This window comes from Ochlerotatus camptorhynchus, unplaced genomic scaffold (genome assembly GCF_037179485.1).
Source record: "Ochlerotatus camptorhynchus isolate MF236.1 unplaced genomic scaffold, CSIRO-AGI_Acam_v1.1 ptg000004l, whole genome shotgun sequence".
Classification (NCBI taxonomy): Eukaryota; Metazoa; Arthropoda; class Insecta; order Diptera; family Culicidae; genus Ochlerotatus; species Ochlerotatus camptorhynchus.
Window position 1 is genome coordinate 183748 of NW_027040496.1, and position 17044 is coordinate 200791.

The 17044-nt window shown below is 38.8% G+C and overlaps 1 protein-coding gene across 1 annotated transcript in view; it reads right to left on the bottom strand.

The window, feature by feature from the left end:
- 5-HT2A (5-hydroxytryptamine receptor 2A) overlaps nucleotides 1-8683 on the bottom strand; it is a 174170-nt gene extending 165487 nt beyond the window's left edge. The window contains exons 1-2 of the mRNA XM_065237295.1: nucleotides 8674-8683; nucleotides 6776-7454 (exon numbers count right to left, since the gene is read on the bottom strand). The gene's annotated coding sequence lies outside the window, so the exon portion shown is untranslated. The remainder of the gene's footprint in view (nucleotides 1-6775; nucleotides 7455-8673) is intronic.
- Nucleotides 8684-17044: the final 8361 nt, after the last annotated feature.

Consider the following 17044-nt stretch of genomic DNA (forward strand, 5'->3'; position numbering starts at 1 on the left):
TACACGCAAACCAAAGTACGCACATGCAAACCAATACCACTTTCGGAAAGGTGATAGTTGCCCCTATCTGACGATGTTGTTGGTTTGCGTGGGCGTACTTTGGTTCGCGTGTAAAGTGCCTTAAAAGGTGTGTTTACAAATGCTTTTGTGCCGTTATCAAATGTTACGCCTGATATTATACTATCAAAGTTACCTGCATTATCAAAGATACCCCGTTTTACGGTACACGAAGTTTGCAAAAAAAAGTGCCTTCAGCCATAGTTTTTAGCTTCTCGTTGCAACTGTACTTGCCATACAATATAAACACTAAGATTATTTAAAGTATGCTGTAATTTCTTACAGAATATGGCATAACTGAACATTCGGTATTCGTTTCGTTTATTTATTTTGAATTTCCAATTCGTTCAGTACATTTTATTTAGCTTTTGAGCTGTTAAAATTTACTGATCTACACACTTAAAATCAAAACCTGTCCTTGGGGAAATACATTGTCGTAACAGTTCAGTAAACTGAAAATTTGCCGATGTTTCGTTGAACATATAATAGTTTAGCAAATTTCGGATCTGGTCTTAGCAAAATTAAAAACAATCATTTACCAAGTTTCACCAATAGTCTAATAGTCCGATCTAATTGGAAAAATCTCAAAGTGCCGAAATCAGCAAAACAATTTAACGAACTTCACGGCATTCACAATATGCTGTGTCTAAAATACTTAAAATATCTATCAAAATTTTCGTTATGCCGAGAATACGTAAAATAACTGTCAGAATGAATTTGACCACTCTGTTAGATGCGCATGAAAAGTAAAAGTGCCAAGCCAAGCTGTAAAAAAAAAAAAAAGTTGTCATGGAACCACCAAATTAAATTAAAAAAAAGTTAAGGGTTGAGTCCAAAGCACAACTGCAGTATTAAGATGGGACTAGGAGATTATTTTTGCTACTCCATCCAATACAAACTATATTAGTAACAAAATTAAGTGAATAAATCATTATTATTATTTTTTTAAATTCTGTGATTATTGATTAAATCCTAAAAATAAGTTCATTTTTTCATTCCAAGTCACTATAGGAGCGGATTGCGGACATTCCCGAAGGGTAAGGAGCAGCAGAAAAAGCAAACGAAACCGAATTACCGTTCCACGAGTGCATCTTATTTGCCTTTATCCTTACCATTTCTCGTAGCACAGATAGAGCGACGGATAAAGCACAGATCTGACTACCGCAAGGTTCATGATTCGAGTCCAGTCTGAAGCCTAGTTTTATTTCTTTATCATTTTTTTTCATAACTGCTTGAAAGTTTCCAAAATATTCCTGAATTTAATTAAACTGCCTTGAAGTTCTATTTTAGTTTGAGAAACTAACCTAATCCTCGTAATACTTCTCATAATTTTTTAAACTTCTCTAAACTTTTTCGGACTTCCTAAAGTTTCCACAATTTTCCTAAAGATCATGCATCTTCTCTAAAGTGTTAACATATCACTGAATTTCTCGAAACTTTTTTAAAATTTATGTAATTTTCCTGCTCTGCAACATCTCTGCTCTGAGGATGTCTCTCTCTCTTGAAGCTTTTTCTGTGTTTAGAGCTTTATTAATGAGTTCAATATCTTTCTCGAAGTTCTCGAAGCTTCTTTAAAGTATTTGCAGTTCTCATGAAGCTCGTTGTACTACCATGAATTTAATTGAATTGTTCTAAAAATGTTTAAGCTTGCGTGAACTTCTGGACCTATGTGAAAACCTCGATAATTTTCTTAACATCTTTAAAGTTCTCGAAAATCTGGGAACTTCGTGAGAACGGGAGAATTTAGTGAAACTAACGGCACTGAACTCCCCTGTAATTCCCGTTATTTTTGGAAATGTCCATTATAGTTCCTGGAATTCTCGGATCTTCCCTTAAAATGTTTATAATGAATATAGTTCTATGATTTTCACTGAAGTTCTCAAGATTTGTCTGAAGTTCAAAGTATCGAAACTAATTCATAACTTCTTCAATAGTCTAGAGTTTACTGGTGTTTTTAAAATTTCCCAGAATATTTCTCAGTTTCCTTAAAATTTACTAGACTACCCTGCCTCAGTATTTTTTTAATAGAAGTCACCATTTTATTGGAATTGATTTAATTGCCTTTAAGTGCTACAATTTTCCTTAAGTTTTATAAAGTTTATAAACGCTCATGGAACTTTGCCTTTAATCACTTATCTTCCCTGCAAGAAGTTTTCTATGCTTCCTGAATTTCTCTTAATTGATCAAATGCAGGGCTGTTGCAATATTTTCTAAATTTGATCCGCGAAATCCGCGATTTCTCAAAAGAAATCCGCGACTTCAAATACTAATCCGCGACAACAACAAAAAAACTGTTTTCATTGCCTAAAAATACCATTTGTATACTACTACATGGCATTTCATGCTTATTGTTTATAGCATATTAGATTTTTTCCTGCGCTCATCTTAGTGTTCTTTGAAGTACCTTCACATTTTAATTGAGAGCTTTCTATGCCTGTACCATCCTATGCCCAAGGAAGTAGAGAAATTTGCCAACCCGAAAAATTAATAGACCGGACGGGAATTGAACTCAGTCGCCTCCAGCACGGACTTGCTTTGTAGCTGCGCCTTTACCGACTGAGCTAGAGGAGTATCGTTTGTAACCTTTGAAAAAAAAATGCAGTTATTTATTAATGTTTCTATTGAATGATACAGGCCTAGATTTGATGAAGCATTATTTAAAAAATGCATTTTTATTTTAAATGCAAATTTTCTTGAAAGTTAACCTTTGCGTCTCTGACGTATTTTGCTGTCCTATATTTTGTAGTTAATTTGGCTCTAGTTTTCTCAATTTTGACCGATTTAAACCAAACACCCTGCACATAATCGAGAAATTACCAGAGTTTCATAAGTCACACTTGTTGGTCACGTCGCGGTTCTGTATTTACACGGATATTCCTTGGGGTCTGTCCAATGGTAAGATATTTTCATGATTTTTTTTATTTCTAATATGAACCTTTTCGTTGTTAAATCATAACCGAATCATATATATGTGACTTTGTGGATCATGCACGACTTATTACTATGTGTACTGGGAATTATAGGTTTTCCAAGGGGGCGACCCCGGCGTAGTGGTTAGCATCCATACCTCTCACGCCAAAGTCACGAGTTCAAATCTCACCCCTGGACAAGTCACGAATGACCCAAGAGTGTTAAAATGACTTTAATTATAATAAAAAAAAAAGGTTTTCCAAATTGTCCAGGACATCAGTTGATTTGTTCTACTAGATCAACCAAGACTGCAATAATGCCTGTAGTAACGAAAAATGTCCAATCAGATTCAAAGTGTCTATGTGGATCATGCATGATCTATTTCCGAGTAATCCAGATGTTGTAGGTTCTTCAAATCGTCCTGGAGTTCAGATAATTTGATCTACTAGATCAACCGAGATTGGGACCAGAGCTGGTAAATATCACAGCCGTCATGTGACAATGAGAAAACAGGCCCTCTCACTATCACGAGACGAGACTACCTATCATTGGCTTTCTTGTCATTTTCCAATGATCAAGCACTCATGAGAATAATTCTTATACGGTTGTGGCATCAACATTTCTAACTGATTTAGATGAATTAAAGCAAGCAACCGTATGTTATCGATTGAATGAATATGTTATTAAGATTTCCTTGGAACTAGCAACATTAATAGCAATAAATGAGCTAGTAATTACGATGAACACAACACTGTCACGTTCTGTCATGACAAAAAATTCGATGAGATTTTGTGAAAATCTTCATCATCATTTTCCCATCCGATGATAGTGACAGAAGTATCTCAGTAAATATCGCGTGAGATCTTTCATTGAAAATGTCATTTGCCAGCCCTGATTGGGACAATGTCTTTAGTATCGAAATATTTCCAGACAGATGCACAGTGTCTATGTGGATCATGCATGAACTATTGCCATATATACCAGATGTTTTAAGTTCTCCAAATCGTTCTGGAGTTCAGACGATTTATTCTACTAGAACAACCATGACTGGTATACAGTCCGTAGTATCGAGATATGTCCAAACAGATTCATAGTTGCTATATGGATAATGTTTAATTATTTCCACGTATACCAGATGACCTAGGTTCTCCAAATCGTCCTGCAGTTCAGATGATTTGTTTTACTAGATAAACAAAGACTGAAATAATATCTGTAGTATCGAAATATCGAAATGGAAATCCTTAGAAAATATTTGGCATACACGAATATAGGTTGGCATGATCCACATAGACACTGCAAATTTGTTTGGACACTTCGATACTACAGATATTGAATAAGGCTTGGGTGATCTAGTAGAAAAATAATCTGATCTCCAGAATGATTTCAGAACCTATAACATCTTGTACACGTAGCAATAGGTCGGGCACGATCCACATAGACACTTTGAATCTGTTTGGACATATTTCGATACTACAGACATTATTGCAGTCTTGGTTGATATAGTAGAACAAATCAACTGAACTCCAGGACGATTTGGAGAACCTAGAATATCCGGTATACAATTACCCGCATATATACGATTCGTTTATGATTTGACAACAAAAAATGCTATGTTCATATTGGAAATAATAAAAACATGAAAATGTCTCACATTGGACAGACCTTACGGAATTTCCATGTAAATCCGGTGTGACTTAAGGAATTGAGATCACTTCTCGATTATTTGCAGGGTGTTTGTACAACAAAACTTATGACAGCAAAATAATCCGGGACGGAAAGGTTACAATGAATTCCACATTTTTTGTGACAGCACATCAGTCCCTTCGCGATTTTCGCGACATCATTTAATATTTCCGCGATTTTCGCGACTGAAAGTTCAAATCCGCAACAAATCCGCGAAAATCGCGAAATCCGCGAAATTCGCGAAATCCGCGCCTGTTGTAACAGCCCTGCAAATGTTCCGGTAAATTTTCATATATATATATATATATTTAGAATTTCCTGAAGCTTCTAAAGTTTTCGGATCAATAATAGACTTCTCGGAATATCCCATAATTCTAAGGAACTCCTTGTAAGACGCTGCAAATTTCCTTAAGTTAATGTGAGTTTTCTGATGTTATCTGATCGTCCTTGACGTACTCGGAACTTCACTGAATATATTATGAAACAATCTAAAAATATCTAAATTTCTTAGAAGTTCTCTGGAATTTCTTGAAAATATCAGTGCTTGCTAAAAGTTCTCGCCGTTTTTAATTAATGGAACTTCGTTGATGTTCTCTTATCAACTTAGCTAAATTTTCGAATTTTCTTTAGAGCTTGAAATTTCCATGATATAACACCCTTGAAATACTGTCACATTTTCCGGTCGTTCATATAATTTTCATTGCGGTCCAGAATTTTTCTCTGAGCAAACCGAAGTTTCCCAAAATTCCGGTTTCTGTAATTTCCTTGAAATTTTTCGAACTGCCCTTTAATTCTCTGATCTGTCTTGATGTTTTCGAAGTTCCCCTAGAACTCCCAACCCTAATGAACATCTCGGTTCTGCTTTAAAATAAATGGAATTCCCGTAAACACCTTTGAACTTCCCTGGAATTCTCTGGATTTCCGTGAAGATCCTGAAATATTTCTGAAGTTGTAATTAATTTTCTGACGGTCTCTGTACTGAATCTTTCGGAACATCTTATTGGTTCTCGATATTATTTCAGCACCTCATGGAACTATCCTGAATTTGTCCAAGCTCACGCTTATAGGATTTTAAACCAATTCAATAGTCTGGGCTAAAGCTTCGGGGACTTCCCCTTAACATCTCTAGAATTCTCCAAAGATATCTAGATCTAGCTTTTCTGAGATCAATAGAACTTCATAAAATTTTCCACATTTTTATTAGTACGAGACGTCAAGACATTTAAAATGTTGTGAGTTTAGACTTACTAAAATAAATTAAGTGTTCAACTGCAGCATTTAATGGTATCAAATCTAGCTGTTTCTTTAAAACTGATTATCATGTCTTAAAAACATATTTTTTACGATTTCATAAATAGCATTCTTATTATTAACCTGGAAATTATCCGCTAAAGTTATGGAAAAACCTGGAAAACCCAGGGAACTTTTTTTTGCCTAATGATTGGAAACCCTGTAGATAGAGAAGAACGATTGAATGTTAAAAAAAAAAAACTCTTTTCCAGTACGTCAACTTCGAATCGTTCAAAAATAGAACAAAATGTAGGCTTATCCAGAAGAATGATCAATCGTGAAATAAATTCACGTTTAAAAAAGTTTGAAATAGTGACTTATTACAAGAAAAAGTGACTTAGTGATTTGGCTTTAAAAATAAAGTGACTTTTTAGTCACTGTCTTGAAAAAAGTGACCAAGTCACTAAAAAGTGACTCGCTACCAGCCCTGTGTTATAGTTCTGTATCGTCCATAGTCCCTATAGGCTTTCATAAACGGCTAAGTAAACTTCAAATCACTTTTTCTCAAAAAACCCTATATGAAATATTTTAAAACCTTTACAGATTTGATAGTTAGGATCAATACTAACTTCCTGTGAAGAAAACACCGAGGTACATTAAAGTTGCAAAAAAGTGCCTTCAGATAAGCGATTGAGCTAAGGTAGCCGCCTATTGGAGTCAGATCCGAACAAAAACATCTCCATCGGTTGAACCATTTTCGAGAAAGGTGGCTGAGTATTATCGAGCTGACCTGACTGACTGATCCAGTAGTAGAACCTTCCTTTACTTTCCAAGTGAAATTGCACGTTTTTCAGCGCATCATAATTCATAAGCGACTATGCTAACCATAACTTACCAGAAATTTAAATGTAATATCCTTTCCGCTTAAACACTTGGCAACTTCGATACTTTTGGAAGCTAAGCTCAAGTCACCTCCCAGGAAGACTAAAAAGGACTCATAAACATTTTTCTTCACTGGTTTTCGGCTCCGTGGAGTCCTTGGACATTTGAGCCTAACAAATAAACTTATTTAAAAAAAAACACCCCCGCTCGGCTTGTAACACACAATTCATTTACAATTTGCACTCTGACAAATGGATGGCCCACCAACGAAAAACTTCAAATCACTCACTTTCAACAGCTTGCAAGTCACATTAGCAGCTGGATGATACTTCCTTTGTTGCCATTAGTCTCTGGCATTATGCATTTAACCGCTTAATCTTATTCCACCAGCACTTCGGTTCTTCGCAACTTAGCCAAATTGCACTCTCATTAGCCAACTTTTCCGTTTTCTCCGCTGCAGTACGACGACGACGACAACCACCACAAGCCACGATGCTTGATAGATTTAGTGCACTTTTTTTTCGGATTTGCTTTCCATCTGGAGTGAAATGATTTTGGGAGGAACTTTTGTGATGTTATTTACATTCCATGTATCCCGAATTTAAAACAATGAACGAGAAAAGAAGTGGATTAGGCAATAGAATTAAACTGTATCCTCGCAACTAAAAACATATAATTCACGCACTGCCGTTCTACGCATATCTGTCCCATGTTACTTTTGGAAGTTTTTCATTTTTGTTCATAAAACAGTACTTTTTTAGGTAAACTTTGGAATGAAAATAGAAAGCCATATAATTAGTTCTGGGTTTGTATAAAAACAACATCAAGTCTAATTGTCCCATGTTGAAATTCTACGTATAACTGTCCCACAAAGATTTTCTTGACTGAATCTATCATTAACGAATCGATTTGTGTACACAAATTATTGAAACAGGATTTATATAATCAAAAGAAACGATATGAACCATTTTAGGAAGTGAACGTTGTATTTTATGTTGATAAATATTAAGAAAAACGGGATTTCATATTAAAACACCAGCATCTAATTTCAAACAATGCATTATTAGACACTTACGTAGACATTCGCCACCCCCACACTCTCCTAAAGTGTCTATGTGTTTCATGAAAAGCCGCTTTTATAATATGATAATACGTAGTATAAAGGTCAACTCCGTACGGCAGAAATTTGCATGTGCATGTCAACTCTTCCAAAGTATTTCTTGAAATCATCAAAGCCCACGGTCAACGATCGTGTAACGTATTGATCTTTTGTCCACAGCATGTCAGCAGCCATAAATCTATGGTCGGACTCAAAATGATTAAGCACAATCACCTTTAGTCCTACGTTCATCTTGCTAAGGAGTAGAACAAGATGTTAATAAGTTTATGTTCTAAAAAGTACATTCATCATTAGTTTCTTGAAATGCCCATAACTTTAATGGTTTTATAGAAGTAGCAATGCCAACAAATTGTTGGTATAATTGAATGATGGAAAGCTATACAAACTATCCAGGATCTTCCAAAACTTCGCGGAGAATGCAAGCACGCTCATGCAAGCACAAGAGTAAAGATGTCAAACGCAACGTGGGCATCAAAGCAACACTGAAAGTAACAGTTCCTAGTGGGACTAACATGCGTAGAATTTCCTACTTCACTGCAAATTTCTAGGCATAACAGTCCCATTAAATATTATTCGTATAAAAATAGGCTTAACTGATTTCATTGAAGGTGATTTCTGTAGTTTTCACTAAAACATATTGATTCTGTTGAAATGTGAACAATGCGTTAACTTATTTTAACGTATATTTCTTCCAATGAGCAGAAATGATTCGAAACATTATTCGCGATTTTCTCAAAAGCTACTTTTGAAACATGGGACTGATATGCGTAGAACGGCAGCGCAGTTCCGACGTTTTTTTTTTATTCCACACAATCCAAGCAATTAGTCCGGGGCCAATGAACAAATCCAATTTTTGCATGGAATATAAATCCTACCATCGAATGTATCAAGTTTACACAAAACGAAACTCAATTTACCCGCCAACCGAACCGCGGTAATTGTTATGTGCTTGCCAATCGACCATGCACACACTCTGTACTATTTCACATAAAACTATTTGAGCAGGTGAACTACAAACGGCCCTCCATCTTCTCGCTACTCCTCCACTTTCAAATGCATTGCCAATTCACAACTGCACCATCATCACCATCATCATCGGGCGCTTTGCATTCATCTCCCACTGGCACGTTTATGTCTTCACCAATCCATCAATCCATTTCGTCGAACACCCGCCACTGCCGAACATGAAATTGTCACAACACGCACGAATGACACCGGGTCTGCTGAGCCGAACCGAGCGACGATCAAATAGTGAAGCGAATGTCCTGCTCCTGCTCCTGCTGCTACTGATAGCACAGCCCACCAAGCAGACGAGTGTCGGAGCCGATATGCGAACTGTTTGCAGGCGAAATCCACGTGTTAATTCGATGAAAGCGCGCTCTCAACTGACGGCGATCCACACCGACATCGCGAGGCCCCAGTAGCAGCAGTACCGTGGTTGGTTTTCTGTCCACTCACTCCTCGAAGCGAAACAGAACATCTTTGAGATGCAAATGGGAAATTCGCAATGCCTCGCGTTGGGTACCTACTACTAAGACCGAAACGGGTGCGCTACACACTAGATCATCGAGCAAGAGCGACAACATGGGTGCTCATTTCCTACGTGAGAGGCAATGCTTGGTATACTGCTTTTCGGGATGAATGCCATCGGAGATGAGTTTGGATTCGATTTACACAGAAAGCTATTTTACGGATGTTCCAGATCTTCCAGAGTGTCACGTGGTGACCGCTCGGAGCGGATTCCATCTAGTTGGAGAAAAAAAAATCAAAGCCTACTTTGATCAAACTTCACTCGGAGCCAGTGACCAGCTAATAGGGTAAATGATGGCTTCGGCAGCCATCGACTGTTTTGGGCAACCACAATTTAAACGTTAATTTCGATGTATTTTCTCACTAAAACACTTCGCTGAATGTATTTAAACGATTCCTTAGTCTTTCAGCTTCAATCCTTATACATTTTTACGACTGAGCAAACCTGTTATGCTAGGTGTTTCTTCAAAAGAAACATAAGCACATCAAAATACGGCTGATTTCGAGTTGCCGATAATAAAACAGCTGGTTAACACGCAGTTTAAACGGAAAGGTTGCCGAAGTAAAAGAGGCTGCCGACAATAGTCACACTCACCTGAGAAGTTTGGAGCGCCTTAAAAACGTTTTCAAACCGTTTTGGACAGTTTTGTTGATTGGACTGGATAGAATAGCTAGCAGCAGATGAATGTAAACAAACAGACACGTCATATGTGTGCGTGACACTGAAAAAATGCTAATAGAAGTGCGGAAGCTGCTTAGATTGACGAGAATACGTAAATTCCCCTATATCAAAAATCACCATTTTATTCATTTCATATAGTTCCAGAGAAAAATCAAGGCATACGTTGACCAAAATACATAATAATCAAGATCAAGGTTGTGGGATTGTTTTGCTATATAGGGGAAATGTATGTAATGTCGGCCTAAGTGTCCCTAATTGGGGCCCATACATAAATTCAGCAATCGACTAAATTTTCAATAGCAACCAAAAATATCCATTAGTACCGTCCCAATGACGCGTTCATCTAGATACAATTGATAAATAGCAGATTTTTAGCTATGGGCCCAATCTTAGATCCATAGGCCAACATTAGAGCCATTTCCCCTAGATATTAATAGATGCCTGTTGTTGCTGTGGATTTCTAGTATCACCTTGTACTAGACGACTGGTACCTTTTAAAACCCCGACGGCCTCTCAGAAACCCGAAATAAAACCGGAAGCACTTGGCCAATCTGTTACAATTTTCAGTAGACCACTGCGAAAATTTTAACCAATTTCATGGAGAAAAAGTTGCAATTCGTATGCCTGTTCGTTCAAATAAAAACCGCACAAAGCGCGTTAGGCCCTCACCAAAAGTAAGGCAGGCGGTGTTCATTTGAAATGCTAATAACTTTTCGCGGTTAACTAGGATTCACATCCGGTCTTGAGCCAAGATGTTCCTAATACTCCAAACGTTCTACATTTTGTATACGAAGATAATCGACCAGCTACAGCGCCACCTATAGCCACGAATGTGAAAGTGGCTTGTTCTCCCATACATTTTGTCGATTTTTCCCATACAAACTACAAGCCCTTTGAGCGAGGGGTTCCCGTGAACCAAATGACTTCAAATTTTGGCAGGGTGCTCTGCCATTCCAGGGGGTAGCGTTTGAAATTCCAGACTTCGACTGTTTTCCATATAACGCTGAAACACTCTACTGGCCACCAAACTTTGACTTGGCCTCCCTCCAGCAGAAGTTTATTAGCTGCGGCCGTCGAAAGTCGATGATAAAGCTCGATTAAAAGTAAATCTGGACGCACGGTTTAATACACCACCGCGCCCCTGGTGGTTGCAACAAGAAACGTTTGACAGGCATTTGTTGATGTTTCATTGGCGAAGAAATTGGTGAAAAGTTTTTCTCGATTAATCAACGCATCCCGAAATTACGGATCATGGAACTTGAGAAAAGGAAATTCATTGTGCACAAACATCTAGAGAACCCTTCGTGGTCTGTCTCAAAAATAGCAAAAGTTTTAAAATGTCCAAAGTCAACGGTGAGTTCTGTAATCAAACGTTACAAGGATACTCTGAGTGTGGATAGAGCACAGCGCATCTATCATAAAAGTGGCACTAGGAACAAAGAGCTGAGGAGAAAGGTACTGAGGTACGTGAAAAGCAACCCAGGTGTCTCCATACGTGATTTGGCAAAGAAATACGATTCCAACTTTTCCACCGTGCGTAACATCCTATCAAGAGAAAAATATAAGTCTTTTTGTACCAGTAAACATCCGAATCGCTCCCTGAAACAAAATTTAGTGACCAAAAAGCGAGCACGGTTACTATACGAACGAGTTTTGACTAAATTTGATGGCTGTATTTTAATGGATGACGAAACATATGTCAAAATGGATTATAAACAAATCCCCGGACGAAAATTTTACCTGGCAACTGGTGGGGATGTCCCTTCACGGTATAAATTTGTTTTTTTTTCTGATAAGTTTGCTCGGAAACTAATGATTTGGCAAGGAATCTGCAGTTGTGGCCTTAAAACCAAGGTTTTCATCACATCTCACACAATGACGTCGAAGGTTTACATTAAAGAGTGTCTGAAAAGCGGATTTTACCCTTCATTCGGCAACACAAGACCAACGTTATGTTTTGACCGGATCTAGCCAACTGCCACTACTCTAAGGAGGTACTAGGTCGCCAAAGAGATCAATCCTCCGAATTGCCCTGAGTTCAGACCGATCGAAAAATATTGGGCAATTGTCAAGCGAAAACTTCGAGGATGCGGTAAAGAAGTGACAAATGCACAACAAATGCGTTTAAAGTGGAATAAGTTCGCCGGTACAGTGTCACCAGCGGCTGTGCAGATCATGATGGCATCGATCACAAATAAAGTGCGACAGTTCGTTCGAAACGGTGAAATGTAATAAATACCCTTTTGTTTGACGTTTTGATCAACCGTGTATGTTGTTTAATTCTTGAGTTATGATCACTTGAATGCGTCCAAATTTACTTTGAATCGGGCTTTATGAATGAAAAGTAGATCATATCTAATGATTGTGTGACAAGAATCGGCTGGAGGAAAATATGCGCAGAGTAATGGTCATTCATTTCGGTTTGTCGGTGGTTATCGTGGAGAATGATTCGAGGCCCGTCTGCCTTATGCAACATGTATACATTTTGTATATGCTGGACGAGTTTCGGGTCGTTTTCTGCCACTTCGAAATCAAGTGAATGCAAAGGAAGTTGTAATTTGAATTCATAATGTATAAATCCGCACCATTGGAAATACGTTATGGATAGATTTGGTGAGTTTGTTCCAGTTGATAAGTATTCTTAGAAATGCATTATCGTTGTTCTTGATTTCCGTTTGCTACCTCTATCGCACGTGATATATTGTTGGGTAGTTGGGGTTAGGTACGTGTGTTTAGCTTTTACTCATTTTTGATCATATTTCGGAATTCCGGAAAGCACTGAAAGAGTTGAAATAAGTTTTTATTCTGTAGTTATTTAATTATTATTATTATTATTATTATTATTATTATTATTATTATTATTATTTGTAGATAGAGTGAAGGTAAAGTTGGTGCAATTTAATTTCGTTGTGTTGAATCCAGTAGTAAATTCAAAGTTGGTTCCTTGCTGACCAGCGCCCATAATTGTAATAAGCTATCCCTAACCGCATTACTATCCCATATCAATATAAAATCAAGCAAAGTTGACACTGATATGCGATTGCAATATGTGAATGTATAACTGCATGTACACACTATTAAATCACTTCTAATGGAATATGGCCAAAACTTGCAATCAGCTTGCTACAAAACTTAAAAATAATTTCAGTGAAGAGCACCATTCACACAATGTAATCGATTTTGTAAGCTATCGATGCCCCGTAACGTAGGTAGATCATCTTTTTGTGGTACGTTACGGGATGTAAGATCTGCCACCGATTCAAAGCCCTGACTACTTCAAACTAGGGGAACAGGATTTTTCAGTAATCCAAGGAACACATCTTAGTCCTTGTTACTTTTTATGCCTTGTTGATAGTGACAAGACTCGGCTTTGTCTACCGAGGATGATCTTGAAACAAGGAAAAAATGAGTTAGTTAGTCTTCATCTATGTGATTCCTAATCTTCTATTCGTTGTTCTGTAGTTTGAAGGGGGTTAAGACTATGGTTCTGATGCATGGTCATTATCGGTGTCATTCCTTAATTGTGTTGCTAATGAATCCAATTTTTAATTGACAAAGGGGCACGCCTTTGGAGGGTGTTTCAACACTCCGAAGGGTATAAATAGCGGGACCTTTCAATTAGAGTCGGATCCTTGCGATAAATGCGAGAATGACAACTGTAAAAAATGAATACATCATCATTTCTCAATAGTGATGGAGTAATACGACATGCACTAAACTAAGGACACGGGATATACTACAATAGATCAAATTACTGGTCGCAGTGGTGTTATGTCCCGAACAGAGGAAAAAAAAAGCTATCGATATCTTAGACTTTCATAAACTAGAGTGCAACCCAGACTCTCGTCTTGGAATGCTAAATCTCTAGTCATTATCCTATCCCACTATGCTTATTTCACTGACATCGTTCACAAATCAGGAACGATACTTATCGCCGGATTACAAAGGAACGGAACAGGTAATACACGCCATTTAATTAAGCAAGAATAATAATCTCCAACAGACACCGGCAGACAGTATACAGTCAGATATTAAAAGTAAAGCAAAGACCCTAGAAATCCTAAAATTTTCATAGAACAGCAGATCTCGGAACAGTCTGTAAAAATCCAAAAAAATCGTGGATTTTTCTGAACTTCCTTGAAGTTCTCTGGACTGCTTTGAAATTCTCTGGACTGCATTGGAAATCGCTGGAATTCCCTGAGGTTCACTGGACTTTATCTGAAAGTCCTAAGAATTTCTAAAGGTTCCCACAATTTCCAAGAACTGACTTAAAGTTCATTCGAAGCCTTTGGAACTTCTCTAAACCTTTCTCTAAAATCTTGAAACTCTCCTGAACTTTTCTGGACAAAAGTTCTTTAAATTTTCCAGGAAGAACTTTTAGTCAAAGGCTGGTTTGTCTCGGGCTCTCCTGAGGTTCTCTGATCTTCCCTGAAGTTCTCGGAACTTCTCTTAAATTCTTGCAAATTTTTTTGAAGTTCTTGGTACAACCCTGTGCTTTACTTCCCTTCCGAAGGAAGGCGTGATCAGAAATGTTATGCCTCAGAACATCCCGGCGGCGCTGAATGGGATTGAACCCAGGCCTGCTGGGGTGAGAGGTAATCACGCTTACCACTATACCACCAGCGCCGCTGTCTTCACGAGGTAGATCGGAAAGTTGTATGGATGCAGCTTGTACACTAGGCCATCATGCCAGACATTGTCGAACGCCTTCTCGACGTCCAACAATGCCATGGCACATGTATTGGAAACGGACTTTTTCCGCGTGATGATGTTAGTTACCCGTGCGAGTTTGTGGATGGTAGAGTGGCCTTTCCTAAACCCACACTGCTCTTTGAGAAATATGTTATTATCATTTGAAAACACCATCAGACGGCTAAGTATCAACTTTTCGAATAGCTTCGAGATGGAGGACAAGAGGCTGATCGGGCGATAGCTAGATCTTTGCCAGGCTTGCGTATTGGAATCACTTTGGCTAACTTCCAGCATGCAGGGAAGTAGCCAAGCTCCAAACATTTGTGGAAGATAACGGTAAGATGGTTGAAGAAATCAATACTCAAGTATTTCAACTCGAGGTTGACAACATCATCCATACCCGCAGCCTTCATGTTTTTAGTGCTTCTAATAGCTGATATCACCTCATCAGCCGATATTTTACTATCACCATGCACCACTACGGAGTTGTCAGCGACTCTAGACATTTCCTCCAGTATGGCAGGCTCATGGAGTGGATGGAAGGTGTCGTATGCCCAATCTACAAAAAAGGGTGACAAGTTGGATTGCTGCAACTACCGCGCGATCACACTGCTGAGCACCACCTACAAGGTACTCTCCCAAATTCTATGCCGCCGCCTGTCACCATTTGCAAGAGAGTTCGTGGGGCAATACCAGGCGGGATTCATGGGTGCCCGCGCTACCACGGACCAAATTTTCGCGATACGGCAGGTTCTGCAGAAATGCTGCGAATACAACGTGCCCCCCACATCATTTGTTCATCGATTTCAAATCCGCATACGACACAATCGATCGAGATCAGCTATGGCAGATTATGCACGAGTACGGATTTCCGGATAAACTGACGCGATTGGTCAAGGCGACGATGGATCGAGTGATGTGCGTTGTTCGAGTATCGGGGACACTCTTGAGTCCCTTTGAATCTCGAAGTGGGTTACGGCAAGGTGATGGACTTTCGTATCTGTTATTCAACATCGCGTTAGAAGGTGTGATCAGAAGAGCTGGGATAGACACAAGTGGCATGATCTTCAGGAAGTCCATCCAGCTTCTTGGCTTCGCCGATGACATTGACATCATGGCACGGAACTTTGAGACGATGGCGGAAACGTACATCAGACTGAAGGCTGAAACTAGGCGGATTGGACTTGCCATCAACGCATCAAAGACAAAATACATGAAAGGAAGAGGAGACCGAAAAATGTAGAGTGTATTAGTGAGGTAAATTTATTATGTCAAAAAAATAGGAAAAAGGTTGCCGACTGGACTCGAACCACGAACGTTGCGATTATCAGACCTGTGCTTTCTCCACTGCTCTCTCCATGCTCCTGAATATGGATAGCCTAAAAGCAAACATGAAGCGCTCATTTTCTCGCATACTCGACTTCGACTTCTGAATAAGGATAGCCTAAAAGAAAACAAGAAGCGTTCCTTTCCTCTCACACTCGACTTCGTATGCTTTTTCTGCTGGAGAGATTCGCGGCAAGGGTGTGCGTCGTTCTACCATGTTATGCATAAAAATCAAGGCAAATGCTTGCTTGTGTAGGTGAAAGCACAGACAAAACACGAAATAAAAAAGGCATAAAACCATTACATCGCCTGTAAGGTCAACTTCTAACATTCGCTGCGATGTTCATGAACAGAGGATGATAGGAAATGGAACTAACATTCATTGTAATAGATTTTTGGTTTGCGTGTAGAAAGCGACCCAACAGGAACAAGAAGAAGAGGCGCGCAGCGGGCAAGGTGGATCGACCAAGTAGAAGGCGACCTGCGGACCCAACGCAGACTACGAGGCTGGCGAAGTGTGGCCATGGATCGAGTAGAGTGGAGATGACTTTTTCGGACAGCAGAGGACAACAAGGCCTTAGCCTGATTGGTACACAGCAAAAAATAAATTTTAATATTATACACCCAACCGGGGGATGTAAGATTCGCTTACAATTATGTGTGATTCATCATCAGAGGATGTTAGTGGAGACCGCATGAACCGAGGATGCGATATACCTAGCTGCGGTCCGATGAAAGAAAATTGGAGACCGAAAAATGTGGAGTGTATTAGTGAGTGAAATTAATTATGTCGAAAAAAAAAAATAGAAAAAAGGTTGCCGACAGGACTCGAACCACGGACGTTGTGACTATCAGACTTGTGCTTTCTCCACTGCTCTCTCCATGCTTCTGAATAAGGTTAGCCTAAAAGCAATCATGAAGCGCTCATTTTC